The sequence below is a fragment of the Macrobrachium rosenbergii genome, chromosome 23 (assembly GCF_040412425.1).
Source record: "Macrobrachium rosenbergii isolate ZJJX-2024 chromosome 23, ASM4041242v1, whole genome shotgun sequence".
Taxonomy (NCBI): Eukaryota; Metazoa; Arthropoda; class Malacostraca; order Decapoda; family Palaemonidae; genus Macrobrachium; species Macrobrachium rosenbergii.
In genome coordinates, this window is record NC_089763.1 from 61,618,326 (window position 1) to 61,636,047 (window position 17,722).

At 42.4% G+C, this 17,722-nt stretch overlaps 1 protein-coding gene and 1 pseudogene across 2 annotated transcripts in view; one reads left to right on the plus strand and one right to left on the minus strand.

The window, feature by feature from the left end:
• GlyRS (glycine--tRNA ligase) overlaps nucleotides 1-17,722 on the plus strand; it is a 615,776-nt gene that overhangs the window by 220,392 nt on the left and 377,662 nt on the right. The window lies entirely within an intron of this gene.
• Nucleotides 13,018-14,286, minus strand: LOC136851220 (uncharacterized; annotated as a pseudogene).

Genomic DNA, 17,722 nt, shown 5'->3' on the forward strand with positions numbered 1-17,722 from the left:
GAAATTCCATGGGTTGAATGGTGTAGATAGCAATGCAGATGAATTTCAATGTGTAGATGCTATTGACTTTCTCAGTGGAAAACTTTATACTGAAAGAATTAACTCTTACCCCAACACTATAGGGCTGTTCCGATGGTGACCATTCCCGTGGTGGTCATTAGAACCAAGTGCCTTGCATCGAGTTACTAGGAGGGGACTGACATGATGCTGTAGACACACACAGAAGAGAATATAATTATCTAAAAGAAATGTGGAGCACAATTCTGTGTGCAGTGAAAGCAGCTAGACGTGATTCGTGGTCATCCTATGTTTCATCAGTAAGCAGTAGAGCCCCAGTATCTGCTGTTTGGAGGAAAGTAAGAAAAGTAGCAGGCAAATACTGTATACACTAAATCCACCACCTATTTTAAAAGTAAATGATCAGTATATGACAGGGGTATCTGGAGTGGGTAATGCCCTTGCTGTACATTTTTTCAATATATCATGTAAATCTGAAGTTACCCAGGATACCAGCATGGATATGCAGAAGAACAGAAATTACACAATTTTATGGAGAAAGAGAGGAATCTTAACAATCTTCCCTTTACTGAAAGAGAGTTTGCTTCAGCTCTGGGAATTTATAATGACACGACCCCAGGCCCTGACGAGATTACATATGCAAGGATAAAGCATGCTTCTGTAACCACACAGTTATTTATATTAAGCATTAACAGAATATGGTGTGATAACTATGACCCTACAATTTGGGAATTATCCTTTTTCCCAGCTTTTCTAAAACCTGGAGAAGATAAATTTTTATTAGCAAATTACTGACCAATTGTTCAGACAGCTAATGTAAGATCATGGAGAAGATGGTAAACACTAGTTTGGAGTGGTACTTGGAGAGGAGAAGAGAGGTATTTTATCACTTACCCAATTTGGTTTCCATAGAATGTACTCAACCACTGATGTTCTGACCCGTCTTGATTCATCCATATGTGAAGCATTTGCATCAAAACAGGATCATGTGACTTTTTTATTCACCTGGAAAAGGCATATGACACAGCTTGGAGGCATGTTATACTTAAAAGTATACATGGATCTGGTATGAGAGAAGTGGTGGCTCAGTTTATTCAGGTATTTCTGGGCTTTGACCTGTGTCACCCGGTGAAATTACCATCTAGCACACATTTCTAGGTAAATTCATTGCTAAACATACCAGAGAAAAGCTAAATGCAATGCTGGGGTTACTACCCCCAGTGCGAGCTCCATAAAATGGAGTCGTGTATAGGAAAGGGTGGGTGAGTGTAACCAGTAGGTTCACCACCGTAAAGATAACAGGCCTAGGAGAGCTAACCAGCCAGTGGTCTGTTAAACTAAGATATTCTTTGTAGATATTCCCAATCTCAAAATCCCCCAGAGCGAGGTGCTGTTACAACGCCCGCACCAGCTCCCCGACTACCAACAACTCAGCCGCCATATTGTCATTCCATTTTAGCACGCGTCAGCACCTTGTTGTTGTTATCAACGGTGTGCTTCATTTGCCTTTTTCTGTGCGATATTATGTTTTCCGTCCAGGAATTTTCTTCACCTAAGTTGAGTACCATCTCCCTTTTGTTTTTAGGCGGCTGAGGCTCTTTATTTACCTTCTAATTCAATAATTAGGGGGTTGAATATGACGCCGGTCTCGGCCGCCTTGCTCCCGACCTCACGTGACCTTCAGTCTTTGTGTGGTTTACGGTCGAACTTTGTCCCCTTTTTATATTATAATATGTTTTTATGTGTGTTTTTACATAATTTCACATTCACTCCTCGTCGGAGTTAGTTTTTTCCGAATTACCCCTTCCCTGGGGAGGCGCGGGTCCTCTCCTCTCTTAGGCTATGAGATTTCCCCCTCTCGCCTTTGTGATCATAATTCCATATTATCCTTGGACCCACTCCTCCTCCAGCTAACAGGTATATTCTCTGAGATGGTACGGTTATACTATTTATTTTCACTATTTATATGTTAACGGATGACATTGATATTTTTGGATTAATTTGTTTAAGCTTGATCGTAAGGGTCGGCCATTTTACCATCCGCGTCTCATATCGCGATTGGTTTGGACCGCTCTTCTACATGTGTCTTTTATTATTTAAGTTCTATTTTCATATATGCGATGTACGTTATATTATACATTATGTGGTTAACTTTTAGTGTTACCTTAGTCTGATAGTTCCCGTGTTTGTCCTCCTAGGCTAGCCTTCTTGGCCGCTGGTCGGCTTCAGTAGGTTAGCCTAGGAAGTTAGGCTACCTTACGGCTCTTTGCTCCCTCCCCTAAGCTTGGAGGGAGGTTTGGGTGAGTAGGAGAGTTTCACGTTCTGTACCTTCCCGATGATGTCGTCTGGTTCGGATGGGTGTTATTAGGCCTATGTTTTCCCCCTCCCCCTATTTCGGCCTTCCTGATTGGACTCTTGAGTCCTAGTAAGGTTAGGCTAGAATAGCGAGGGTCTTCTTATTCGTAGCCTACTCCTGTCCGAGCCGTCGGTGTCTGGGCAGGCATCCTAGCTTCGTGGGTCCCCCCCTCTCCTACCACCCCCCTCCCTCCTCCCCTCCCTCCTCCCTCCTCCCTTCCACCCTTGGCTGTCTTCGTGTACATCGTGGAAGCGTGCCTGGGGTCGGGTGCTCTGAGCCCCCTCCCCGAGTTTTTCCATGTCGCTAGCCTAACATTCCTTACCCCTTCCTTTGCATTGAGTGGTTCTCCCTAGTTCTCCCTTATCCAGGGTTGCCAATCTCTGTTGATCAGCACCCTGTGGGGAGTTCTTTTGGTGTCTGGGGGTGCTTCCCCACTCCCTGGCCACCACTAGTTCATTACCAGCTCTTTGCATCCTTTTAGCTTATGGAGTGTATCCTAGTATTCTCCCCACCTTTGGTTTTCGTTCTCCCATGATCGACGCCTTGTGGGGGGGGGTTGCTATCGGCGTTCAGGGGTGCCCTCCCACTCTCTGGCCGCTGCTGTAGGTTCCCTCCATTTGCCTATCCCCTACCCTTCCCTAGCATCAGCACGTGACTGAGTTTTTCCTTGCCCAGGGTTGTTGTTCTCTTTAGTCCGTCACCCCGTGGAGAGTTAATGCGGTATCCAATTAGTGTTATCCACCTGACTGGCCTCCGTCTCGGTGTCCGCTCTTCTGCTAGCTATTGTTGTCCTTGTTTTGTTCCCTGTTCTATACAACTAGAACATCAACCATATTCCCTGGGTATCTATCTTGACTTTGGCCAGATCTTACTTCCGCCGTGTTGTCGGGTCTCCTGTTACCCTCTCGTTATTGTAACCACTCCGGTGGGTATGGTGTGTGGTTGGACGGCGCTCACCCCGCCTCCTCCACCGCCACCATAAGTATGGTGTAACTCGGTTCCCCCGGCACCAAGCGGAATTTTATAACCAATGTATCATATATCTTGTTTTTTGGCAAACACTAGGGTTAACCATTTTGTGCTGTGTATTTACTTTACCTCTACCAGACCGTGTCGGGGGTATTGGTAAATCTGCTATTTTGTTTATGACGCATGTTCACACTTTGGACCTTCTAGTAACTCCGATTTACTCCTGGCGGTCCCTATCGTTTTTACGCACGTATGTTAGATATACCCTTATTGCCGGGATCTCTCCGGCGGGTCTGACCGACCATTGCATGCTCCATCAGTCATTTTAAATTAAGGCTCAGCTCCAGCACCCTACTCCGGCGTGCCTTATTAGCATACTCATGTATCATCTTTCCATTTATAGATGGTACGTTGTCAGGAGCAGGGTGCACGGCGGTCCTGCAACAGGCTTGTGGGCACGAAGTGTGTCAGTCCCACCCAGCTGCGCAGTTCGAGTCGGGACCTGATCGCCTGGCACCCCGACGGATGTGAGGTGTGCTACGCTCTTTACGAGCAAGTGTTGGATGAGTCGGTAAGCTACATGTCCCCTAACCATTGTTCTTTCTTGAGTTTATGACTTTTATTGATATATTTATGACAGTTGGAGATTTCGTTAGTTAACAATCTCCTTCTTTCAGGCCGACCGCAGCTCCCGCAACTCTTCGCTGTTAACCCTGAAGACCTGGGTCAGTGGCTTTGGGAGGAACGTCGGGTCGGGGAAGCCCTACGTTCTGTCTCAGGATATCTGTAGTATCCTCTACCCCGGCGCCTGGGTCTCAGCGTCCGTCCCGGCGGAAGTAGTTGCCCCCTTGATTGCTGGGATCCGGGAGATGACGGAACCCTCCCACGAAGAAGCGGCCATTTGCGGAGAGGTAGCGGAGGAGGTGGCGGCGATCAACCTCAACCTAGAGCCTATGAGTGTTGACCCGGACCACCAAGTTGCAGGTAAGGGGGTAAGTGAGGCAGAAAGTTCTGATCCTCTTTTCAGCTTTCCTTCCTCTTCCGTTTCTTCCTTTAGAGGGTTTGGAAAATCCTCTTACCTTGAGGACAGGTCAAGGTCTGCTGTCCCCAAGGTAAAATCTGTGAAAACAAAGACCTTGTCCAAATCCTTCAAACCCCAGAGGTCTCGCTCCGAGGCTCCCTTGAAGTCATCACGGGCCCCTAGCCCCGTGCCGTCTACGAGCAAGGCCCCTCCCTCTGGAAAGGGATCGAGATCCAAGCAGAGTAAGGCGAGCCCCCCTCGTCCTTCCTTTGACCCAGAGTCGTTTGCTGAACTTCTTATGGAGAAGTTCGACAAGAGGGTGGAAGAGAAGTTGACCGAACTCTCCTCCCAGTTGTCTTCCGACCTGAAGTCATCAAACGCCTCTGTTAAATCCCTAGCAGAGAAGGTGAAAAACCAGGAGAGCTGGATCTCGGGGTTTATGCGCGCCAGGACAGTCGCTCAGCCCTTGGCTGTTCAGGACGCTTCCGGTCTTCCCCCCTTCGATAAGGGAAACCCTTGGCGCCTGGCTCTTTATGCTCCTCAGCATGAAGACACCCTCACCATCGAAGGTCTGGGTACTCGCAGGTTGGAGGAACTAGAGTTCTTCCCACCTGGCTTGCTGCCCCCCTTCCCAGGTTATGCCAGGCTTACCGAGGAAGCCTGGATAAGATCGGACAAGGTCCCGAAAGAAACCGTCATCTTTCCAAGGGACCAGGCTCAATCCACCCTGTTGCGCACGCTTACAGAGTGGCAAGCCGAGAACACGAAACTTACCCCTGTCAAGGGTTCGTTTACGATGTTCTTGGTGGGAGATACTATCCCCACCCCCTGCACGACTAAGGTAGCCCTGCTTACCAGTCAGGCAGGCATTGAGGGCAAGCCCCTTCCACAACTCCGGGAGACAGATCCCACCTCTCTAGTCTTCCCCGGAGATTCTGATTTTTGGAAGGGAGCTCCGGCCACTTTTACGGTGGGTAGGCTCGACCCTGACTGCGCTTCTTCCCTCTTCAGCGAGCAGCCTCCGAAAATCCCGGATTCTCTCCTGAAGGCCGAAGCTGAGACCAAGGGCAGGTTAAGTCGGTCCCTACATTCCCTGACTTTGGCGGAGGCAACTTCGGTTGTCTATAACGAAGAAGCCCTCTTTCAGGTCCTTACTAAATCCCTACTGGCGGGGTTCCAGCAGGACCTATATGATTTCATAGTGGCTCGGATGAACTGCTGGAAACACATCTTTACGGCAGCCTCTATTCGGCAAGAGCCCAATAGGCTCATGAAGAGCTCCATCTGGGGGGCTAATCTCTTCCCCCAGGAAGAGGTAGACGCAGTCCTGACGGAAGCTACCAGGGCTAACCAAAGCCTCCGCTCCCGCTGGGGTCTCCCCTACAAGCGGAAGTTGACGGAGTCCGCCGGACCTCATCCCAGACCCGGGAAGAGGTTCAAGAAATTCAAAAGGCCTCCTACCCAGACGGTGCTGCAGGCTGTTCCGGTCTCTCCAGCCGGCCAGCCTTCAACCTATAAGGCTCAGCCTCAACCACAGTATGTGCTGGTTCAACCAGCCCAGCACACGCTCGCCTCCCCTACATACGTAACGTCTCCGGCTTTCAATGCTTCATTCGAAAGTCATGGGGCATTTCAGGCATTCAACCGAAACGCCAGGGGAAGCAGAGCCAGAGGCTCCTTTAGAGGCAAGTCGGCGTCTCGCTCCATCTCCCAAGGGAGAGGAGGCCGAGGTAGCAGAGGAGGCAGATCATCTCCTGCCCAGTGAGACTCCTCAGGTAGGCGGGAGGCTGTATCATTTTCGGGACCAATGGACCTTCAGTCCGTGGGCCCACAGCATAGTCTCCAAGGGCCTGGGTTGGAGCTGGAGCAGAGGCCCTCCTCCACTAGTCAGGTTCCATCAATCACCATCCAAAGCCCTCCAGGACTTCGTGAAGGACCTACTACAAAAGAGGGCTATAAAGAAAGCGAGGCACTTGAAGTCTCAGGGCAGACTGTTCAGCGTCCAAGAAAGGCTCCAGTCAGCAAAGGGTAATCCTAGACTTGTCTCGTCTCAATTTATACATTCAATGCGACAAATTTCGCATGCTCACAATCTCGCAGGTTTGGACCCTACTTCCCGTGGAGCCGTAACCACCTCTATAGATCTTTCAGACGCCTATTATCACGTCCCAGTTGCGAGAAGGTTCTCTCCTTATCTGGGGTTCAGACTAGGAAAGCAAGCGTACTCGTTCAGAGTTATGCCATTCGGGCTCAACATAGCCCCCAGAATTTTCACCAAACTGGCAGATACAGTAGTTCAACAACTACGATCTCAAGGGATGATGCTAGCTGCATACCTGGATGATTGGATAATTTGGGCACCCAACGCCAGTGAATGTCGGAAAGCAACAACCATAGTAATCGGTTTTCTGGAATCTCTAGGCTTCCAAATAAACAGGGAGAAGTCCCGCCTAGTTCCGGAGAGCCGCTTTCAGTGGTTGGGGATCCAGTGGGACCTACACTCACACAAGCTGTCTCTTCCGCCAGCCAAGCGGAAAGAAATAGCCAAAGCAACCAGGCAATTCCTCATGAACAGGAAAGCTTCTTGCCGTACCCAAGAAAGGGTCTTAGGTTCCCTTCAGTTTGCTTCACTAACGGATCTACTCCTGAAAGCCAAACTGAAAGACATAAACAGAGTATGGCGGAGACGTGCTAACATCAGATTCAGAGACAAGGTGTCTCTAATTCCGCAAGTACTGAGGAAGAGACTCCGGCCCTGGACAACAGTCAAGTGCTTATCAAAGTCAGTACCGCTCCAGTTCCCCCCTCCGGCATTAGTGATTCACACGGATGCTTCTCTGAGCGGGTGGGGAGGATACTCTCAACACAAAAAAGTGCAGGGAACATGGTCCACTATGTTCCGCCAGTTCCATATCAATATTCTCGAAGCAATGGCAGTCTTTCTAACCTTAAAGAAACTGCGTCCAACCAGACTAATCCATATAAGGCTGGTCTTGGACAGTGCGGTAGTGGTGCATTGTATAAACAGGAGGTTCCAAGTCGAGCCGGATCAACCAAGTAATGATAGCAATATTCTCCCTAGCAAACAAGCACCAGTGGCATTTGTCAGCTACCCATCTGGCAGGAGTTCGGAATGTCATTGCAGACTCTGTCCAGAACAACTCCGCTGGAGTCGGAATGGTCCCTGGACAGAACATCATTCGAGTGGATTTGCAGTCAGGTCCCAGGTCTCCAGGTAGATCTGTTTGCCACAGAAAGCAACCACAAACTTCCATGTTATGTGGCCCCCAACCTGGACCCTCTGGCTCACTCCACAGATGCGATGTCAATAGATTGGAACAAGTGGCAGAGGATCTACCTGTTTCCTCCAGTAAACTTGTTGATGAAAGTCTTACACAAGCTCAGGACATTCAAAGGTCAGGTGGCTCTGGTAGCGCCCAACTGGCCAAGAGCAACTGGTTTTCTTCTTCTAGAACTGAAGCTCCGGTGCATACAGATCCCCAGACCAAAATTGACACAAATAGTACAAACTCGGACTGTGTCAGCTTCCTCAAGAGTCCAAGATGCCCTAGCTTTGTGGATTTCATGAAATTTGCAGCTCAGAAAGATGCTAATATTGATCCCGTTAATACACTGTTCTTAGAATCAGACAAAAGGGAATCTACCCTCAGACAATATGACTCAGCAGTCAAGAAATTGGCACTGTTTCTGAAAGAATCTGAAGCTACAGAAATGACCATGAACCTTGCAATCTCGTTCTTCAGGTCATTGTTCGAAAAAGGTCTTGCCTCTAGTACCATTACTACAGCCAAATCAGCTTTAAGAAAGATATTTTTACATGGCTTTAATATTAGCTTAACTGATTCTTATTTTTCATCAATTCCTAGAGCATGCGTTCGTTTGAGACCAGCAACCCGCCCACACACGGTTTCCTGGTTCTTAAATTTCATATCTGTAAATTAGTTATCACATCACTGAGGGCAGAATGAGCCCCGATGTGTCTTAAGTCTGACAGTGAAGAAAAAATAATTATTTCGAAAATTCAGCAAAAATATAAATTTTATGCCAACAACGTTCATTTTGCTGTCCTTTTTCTAAATGTTTATATTTTATGGTGGAATAGTCAGAATAAGAGTCCCAGCCCTCTAAATACAAAAAAATGAAGTTATTTCGTGAAAAAAATTTTACTTATTTTCATATTTTGTCCCCTTCCACAAAAACTATGAATGTCAGGCTAATGAATTATTTTTTATGAGAAAGCCAACAAAATTCTCTAAATATCGACATATAAAAGAATGGAAAACGAATAAGTCCAGCTGGTGAAAAAATTGATAGAAAAAATCTTGTGGGAAGAAACAGAGCGCTCTGCCCGCAATAATGGTGAGAATTATTTGCTGAAAAAGATTTTTTTGAAGAGCCCTATCTCGGTTATTTTTCATAGAAATTACTTTGTAAATATACGAAAATGTAGAGAAAACTTGACAAATAATGTGAGAGTCAAGAAAAATGATTTAGTAACGGCAACAGTTTCATTTTGACGTTATAAATTGATTGAAACGAAAAAAATGTTACCGTTGTCAATATTATCGTTCGTAGCTCAAAAGCTATTTAGTTAGGCTAATGGATTATTTTTTATGAGAAAGCCAACAAAATTCTCTAAATATTGATATATAAAACAATGAAAAACGAATAAGTCCAGTTGGTGAAAAATTTATAGAAAAGAGGGTAAGAAACAGAGTATTTGCCCGGTGTTGGTGAGAATTATCGCTAGAAAAAGTTTTTGAAGAGCCCTATCTCGGTTATTTTCATAGAAATTACTTTGTAAATATACGAAAATGTAGAGGAAAAGTTGTAGAATAAAGTGAGAGTCAAGAAAATGGCTTAAGTGCAACAGTTTCATTTTGACGTTATAAATTGATTGAAACGAAAAAAAATGTTACCGTTGTCAACATTATCGTCAGAAGCTCAAGGTATAACCAGATCCACCCCTAAATGGATTTTTTTGTGAGAAAGCCAACAAAATTTCTAAATATTGATATATAAAACAATGAAAAACGAATAAGTCCAGTTGGTGAAAAATTTATAGAAAAGAGGGTAAGAAATAAGGATTTGATCATAATAAGTGAATTAGACTTGAAAAAGTTTTTTTTTGAAGAGCCCTATCTCGGTTATTTTTCATAGAAATTACTTTGTAAATATACGAAAATTAGAGAAATAGTTGTAGAATAAAGAGAGAGTCAAGAAAAATGGCTTTGTAACGGCAACAGTTTCATTTTGACGTTATAAATTGATTGAAACGAAAAAATGTTACCGTTGTCAACATTATCATTTAGCTAAAAAGCTATAACAGTTACATAAATAATGGATTATTTTTTTTTAGAAAGCCAACAAAATTCTCTAAATATTGATATAAAACAATGAAAAACGAATAAGTTCAGTCTTTGAAAAAATTTACTTTTTTATGAAACTAAAACGATTTGAAGGCCCGTATGGTGAAATTACATAGAAAAAGTTTTTTTTTAAAAGCCCTATCTCGGTTATTTTTCAATAGAAATGAAATTTGTAAATATAAAATGAAAAGGGAAAAGTTGTAGAATAAAGTGATTTTCAAGAAAAATGGCTTTGATTTTTGCAACAGTTTCATTTTGACGTTATAATTTGATTGAAAAAAAAATGTTACCATTGTCAAAATTATTAAAAATCAAAAGCTATAACAGTTAGGCGAATTAATATGTTTTTATGAGAAAGCCAATAAAATTCATCCCTAAATATTGACATATAAAAATGGAAATGCGAATGAAAAGGCCAGTTGGTGAAAAAATTGATACAAAAAGAGGGTGAGAAACAGAGCGCTCTTTCCCCTATGGTGAGAATTATCGCTAGAAATTTTTTTTGAAGAAACCTATCTCGGTTATTTTTCAGAAATTACTTTGTAAATATACGAAAAAGTAGAGGAAAAGTTGAAGAATAAAGGAAAAAAGAAAAATGGCTTTAAAAGTTTCATTTTGACGTTATAAATTGATCGAAAAAAAAAAAAGTTACCGTTGTCAACATTATTGTTCGTAGCTCAAAAACTATAACAGTTAAAGTGAATTATTTTTTATGAGAAAGCCAAGAAAATTCTCTAAATATCGACATAAAAAAAAAATGAAAATGAATAAGTCCAGTTGGTGAAAAATTGATAGAAAAGTGGGTAAAGAAATGTAATGTCAGGCATATGGTGAGAATTATCGTTAGACATTTTTTTGAAGAGCCCTACTTGGATTTTTTCATAGAAATTACTTTGTAAATATACAAAAATGTAGAGGAAAGGTTGAGGAATAAAGTGAGAGTCTTGACTGAAAATGTATTTGGTAACAGCAACAGTTTTGTTTTTTGACGTTATAAGCTGTCCAAGAAACAAAAAAAAAAAATGTTACCGTTGTCAACATTATCGTTCGTAGCTCAAAAGCTATAACAGTTGGGTGAATGAATTATTTTTTTAGAAGAAAGCCAACAAAATTTCTAAATATCGATATATATGATAATGAAAAATGAGATTCAGAGCCCTGCCTAAAATCCAGACATCTCTTATGTGATGCACTAACAAATTTCCACTAGTTTTACGTAAAAACTTTTTATGAAAGCATGTTGGAAACTGTTCTCGATTTGTTCGCTGTATGTAAACAGGGCAACGTGTTTACCCAAAAAGAATGGTCTCTGACAGAAGTGTGGCCTGCCAGGCCTGCGTGGGTGCGATCAGCTGATGTCATTGTGAGAATTTTAATACTTGCCATGGATTTGCGCATGCACAGTAGATTGTGAACTAAAAATTTATAGAAAATAGAGGATACCAAACAGAGTGTTTCCAATAATGTAATCAGACATTTTATAAAAAAATGTAAGATACGAGAGAGAAACGTGGGTAGGATCAGCTGATTTCATTGTGGGAAATTTATTATGCCAGGGGAATTGGAACATAAAATTTATAAGCACTGCTTGCCTGGCGACGATGCCTGAGTTATCAATTAGGGTTATTTTAAGCCATTTTGAAACCACCAACTGTCCGAAAATAAAAAATTAAACCATAGAATTAATTACACGTCACAGAAAAATGTCCCTTTAAATTTTATGTAACTAAAACTTTGAAGGCCTGTTCAGACAAGAAGGGGGTAAGTTTTTCACCTTCAATATGACGTCAATTGGGCAGGAAAGGGTTAAATGACGTTCTTAAATTAGCATCAGATACTGATAATCAGAATTGTTCATTCTTAAGTTTCTGTTAAGGAAGATTTATTCTTAATTAGTTTAATTTCAGGTGCTAGAATTTCTGAGCTGTCAGCTCTATCTGAGAGAACAAAACCATGTTGATTTCCTCTCCATCAGGAGAAGTTCTGTTAGCCCCAGATCTCAAGTTTAAAACCAAAATGAAGAAGGAGATGCATTTTGAGATAGATGGTCCCCATGGAAGGTTGTCCCCTTCCACAAGACCTGTCATTGTCAGGCTCTACCTTAAAGGCTTATTTAGACAGAACCTCTAATATAAGTTCAGGCCTCCTTTTGTGAGAGAAAGTGGAGGAACTATTTCTCTGAAGGCCATCAGACAACAAATCTTGTACTTTATTAAACAAGCTAACCCAGATTCAGTTCCTAAGGTCCATGATATCAGGGCGGTGGCCACCTCCACTAATTATTTCCATCATATGAATTTTGACTCAAAATATATACGGGTTGGAAATCACCTTCAGTGTTCAAACGCCACTACCTCAAATCCCTAGAGGCTCTAAAATTTTCCACAGTGGCGGCAGGAAGCATTGTTCCTTCCTCTGACTGTTCTGTCACTCTCTCTCTCGCCTACCTGCCTCGTTTACTCCCCTTACCGTCTTCTTTGGGTCAGGCATGCTTCACAGCCTGACTCCTGACCATGTTGCATATTGTCTATTGTTCCTATTTGTTAGTATTTAAGTCAATTATAACCATGTTCTGATGTTCTGTATATCATGTTTACTTTGGGGCATGGTTCCCCCATCTTGTTATTCTCACGTTATTATAGAGATTTTCGGCTTGGGTAATTAAAACTCACTTTTACTAATTGTTTTATTTCTTTCCATCACAGTAGTTTTCCAAGAGCTTCACCAAGCTGGTATGTTTAATTCTCTGTTATAATTTCACCGGGTGACACAGGTCAAAGCCCAGAAAAGGGATTTTGACAAAGGAAAAATCTATTTCTGGGGGAAGACCTGTGTCACCCGGTGACCCGCCACTATTCCTTCTTTTCCCCCCCCTAGGTAAAATACCAAGCTTTCGGGGGGTGCTAACCTGGAATGACAATATGGCGGCTGAGTTGTTGGTAGTCGGGGAGCTGGTGTGGGCGTTGTAATGGCACCTCGCTCTGGGGGATTTTGAGATTGGGAATATCTACAGGGCAGAGGCCTGTGGTAGTGACAACATTCACCCTTTCCTATACACGACTCCATTTTATGGAGCTCGCACGGGGATTAGTAACCCCAGCATTGCATTTAGCTTTTCTCTGGTATGTTTAGCAATGAATTTACCTAAAAATGTGTGTTAGATGGTAATTTCACCGGGTGACACAGGTCTTCCCCCAGAAATAGATGTTTCCTTTGTCAAAATCCCTTTTTTGGAATGTAGATTTTTCCAAGTCAGAGTAGGTGACACCCTATGGTAGTGTGCTGAGTGTTACATTATTTGCCTTAGTCATCAGTGGGATATCCTCTGTTGTCCCCCATGACATTTTATCCACACTTTTTGTAGATGACCTGTCCATATCATTTGCTGGAAAATGAACGGTGTTGGTACAAAGGAAATGTCAACTGGTAGTAAGTAAAATTATTTTGTGGGCAAAAGTGAATGGTTTTGAATTTTCCTCCAGTAGGACTGTTATAATGTACTTTGTTGTGTTCATGGAGTGCATCCAGACCCAGGTATATACATCAAAGGCCAGAGGATCCCATTTTAGAGGTTAGCTGGTTCTTAGAATTAACTTTTGACCACAGGATGACATGAGTTCTTCATTATAAGGGGAGCACTGACTCCATAAGGCCCCATTGTAAAGTAAGTGCTTATAGCTTCCTTATGAATGAGGGGATTTGCATTAAATTTTTACCACTTAATCTTCAACTAATAATGAAAATTTGTTACATGGGAAATTTAGAAATTTCACTTCAAAGTTAATTTTTTTTGCATTTGACAAAAAGATTTCAAAACTTCAAAAATAATATGCAAAAAAAAAAAAAAATTTCACTCTTAAGATAAATTTCCCATGTACGAAATCAAGATATATAGTTATACTACACTGTAAGTTTCATCGAATTTGGTTCAGTCTTCTTGCAGTTATATATTCTTCTTCCCAGTTTGTTCCCATTTTTATATGGGGTTGCTGTTTCAGATGAGCCATTTCCGTCTATTTCTATCCTGTGCTTCTGCCTCATCAATTCCCTTCTCACGCAGGTCTCCCCTCACACAGTCCTTCCATCTCTTTCTTGGTCTCCCTCTTCTTCTTCCCCGGACCTCCATCCCCATAGTATGTCTACCAGCGTGGTCCTCATGTCTCCTCAACAGGTGTCCATACCATCTCAGCCTCCCCTCCTGCACTTTTTGATATTTCACCACCTTAGTTGACCCCCTAATGTAATAATTTCGGATCCTGTCCTCTCTCGTCACCCCAGCCATCCACCTAAGCATTCTCATTTCTGCCACATCCATCTTCTCCTGTCTTTCTCAAGCTTGCTGTTTCCATGCCATACATCATTGCTGTTCTTACCACCGTCTTATGAAATTTTCCTTTTAACCTCAGCGGTACTCTTTTGTCACAAAGAACTCTGGAGGCCGCTCTCCAGTTGTTCCAGCCTGCCTGTACCCGATGTTTTACTTCTTCTTCCATACTTCCTCCAGCATTAACAAAGGATCCCAAATACTTAAAATTTTCAACTCTTTATTGGTTCTCCCCCAAGCTGAATACTTTCCCTATCACCTCCATCATTGGTGGTACACATATGTTTTGTCTTAGATCTACTTATTCTCATTCCTGTGTCCTCCAGTACTTGTCTCCATCTTTCCAATTTCATTTCCAGATCTTTCCTGCTCTTTGCGCACAGGACAATATCATCCACATACAATATGTTCCACGGTACTGCCTCCCTTACTCCCTCTATGATAACGTCCATCACTATGTTAAAAATAAATGGGCTAAGAGCCGATCCCTGGTGTAATCTTACTTTCACCTCAAAACCCTCTGTCTCCCCAACACTGCTCCTCACTCTGGTAAATACATTCCGGTACATCTCCTGTATCAATCGCATGTACTTCTCTGGCACCATCCTCTCCCTCAGGCTCCTCCATCCCTCTTGTCTCGGGATTCGGTCATAAGCCTTTTCAAGGTCAATGAATACCATATGCAGGTCCCTTTGTTTTTCCCCAAATTTCTCCATTAGTTGTCTCAGACAAAATATACCATCTGTTGTTCCCCTTCCCTTCATAAATCCCATCGCTCTTTACCTATTTCTACTTCTTCTCTTAGTTTGGCATCTATCATCCTTTCCAGTATCTTCACACTCTTGGAGATCTTCTTTCCCTTTGAAGATTGGGATCAGTATACTCCCACGCCACTCATTTGGTATCTTTTCCTGCTCAAGGATCTTTATCATAAGATCGTAAAGCATATCCACTCCTTCATCCCCTAATGCCTTCCTTGCCTCCACAGGTATCCTGTCTGGCCTGGTTGCCTTCCCATTCTTCATCTTCTTCAGTGCATCCAACACCTCTTGCTTAGAAAACCTCATCACCATGCCAATGTTCACCTGCCCATCCCCTCTTATTAGTCTATTATTTTCTTCATTTAACAGCTGTTCAAAATATTCTTTCCATCTCTTCACAATATCTTCATCCTTTCTAAGTACTACCCCATCTTGATCTTTTATTTGTTTGATGTGTGTATTGCCTTTGACAGTTTGATCATCTTATTTAATCCTTCCTTCATCCCCAGCTCATTATACACATCATCATACGACTTTGCTTTAGCTTGGACTACCATCTTTTTCACCACCTTGTTTTTCTCTCTGAACCAATCTCTGTCTTCCACTGACTGTGACTCTTCCCATCTTTTCTTTGCCTCGTTCTTAGCTTTTACTACTTTCCCAATGTCTTCCTCCCACCACCAACTCTCCCTTTCCTCCCATATGATCCCAGATGTCTCTCCCAGCAGCTCCTTTCCATGTCTTCTCATTACTGCTGCATTTCGTGCTCACCATTCTTGAACATCTTCAATTCCTATATCAGTATCCTCCAAGATCCTCTTCTTAAACTCTCTCTTCTTATCCTCCTCCTTCACTAATTTGTACCATTTAATTTTCGTTATCCCCCTAGATTTGGTTTTTCTTTCCATTTTTAGCTTCAAACCCATGTTGGGGGGCTACATGGTCGCCTGGGATAACTTTGCAGTTCTTGACCGCCCCCAGCTTTATCCTTTTATATAGGAAGTAGTCTATTTGGGAGCATCTTCCCCCCACTCCTATATGTTATTAGGTGTTCCCTTTTCTTCTTAAAGAATGTGTTTACTATTGCCATGTCGAGTGCCACAGCAAAGTCCACTACACTCTCTCCTTCTGGGTTTCTCTCCCCAATTCCATGGCCCCCATGCACCCGACCAATCGCCTCATTTTCACATCCGACATGGCCATTCAAATCTGCCCCCACTATCACCCTCTCATGTTCTTCCACTTCTTGCATTACGCCATCCATGTCTCTCCAGAAATTTCCCTTCTCTTCTTCTGTGCAACCAACTTGTGGTGCGTATGCAGTTATAATATTCAGAATCTCTCCTCCAAAACACGTCTTCAATCTGACGATACGGTCATTCTTTCTTTGCAGTTCTATCACTGTATTCTTCAATTCACCAGACAGTACTATGCCAACTCCATTTCTGCCTTGTTTATTTGCTCCACTATAGTACAGCTTATATCCATCCCCCAATTCTTTAGCTTTATTTCCTTTCCATCGCATTTCTTGCACACACAAAACATCTTTCTTTTTCCTCATCAGGTCAGCCAACTCTCTACCTCTCCCAGTCATGGACCCAACATTAAGCTGACATACTCTAAATCCAATGTGAGCTTGCTTCTTTAGCTGCACCCGCTCCTGATGCAGTAGCCCTCGCCTTATCACAGAGTTAGGGCGATGTCTCTGTGATTCGTTTACAGAGTACGCCCTAGCATTACCTCTTTCCATATTTCAGCTCATTCCATGGTTTTGGCACAGATTTTTACGGCCGGATGCCCTTCCTGACACCAACCCTCCCTATTTATCTGGGCTTGGGAGCGGCACCCATAAAGGTGGCTAGGTTCTTGCAGTTATATATAGCAGCTTTTATTTTTGAAAAAAACTAAGTATTAAGAAAACAGCAAAAGAAAAAAATTAAGGTTATTTTGTAATAACTATGAAACTATGACAGTTAGAAGGCTGATTTTTGGACAAAAACTGTTTTGTCATATAAGAAATGATTTTTGCACAAAAACTATTTTGTCATATAAGAAATATGCCCTGAAATTTTCAGTATAATCAAATGAACAGAAATGTGCTCTCTCTTGATTTGTATGTTACCTAAAATTTGCATTTATATACTTATATATATACTGTATGTATACACATACACACATATATTACATATATACAATATATATATATATACAGGTATTCCCCTACTTATGATGGGGTTAGGTTCCAAAAAACCCATCGTTTGTTAAAAAAATAAGTAACTCGAATATGGCCTAGCCTACGCTAGGTAATCAGTACCATCTATACATATATGGTAGCCTAGCCTACACTACACAGTATACTTTATACATATATGGTATAGTAATTATTAGGGTCAGCTAATTCTGCAGGTTCAATGCAGACTGACATGATAAGTCAGTATAAAGAGAAATTGAATAACAAACAAGGCCTGGCCTGCACTTTTTGTATATCATATACGGTAGCCTAGCCTACATTATACTGTATTCTATTTTCACATAACACCACCGTATTATACAAACATCAAAATAACGAATGTGCATCTTTTCCATGGATCTTTTAAAAAGTTATGCTTTACTACACTGTATCCAATCGTAAATATTCTTTTATTGCCTTTGCATTATAAATTCCGATCATAGCGAACAAATGTTTTGGTTTCGGAATCTATCAAGCGGTCTTTATTTCGATGCATTTAACTCGGTTCAGAGGGCATTTCTTGCCTCTAGTTAGCGTAAATGAATCTCTAGATACTTTATTTATAAGGGACATATGTATTTTTCGTTATACGAAGTGTTTTTATGCTGAAATATAACTTAAATATGTCTCGTTGTGAAATTATTTTAGCCATT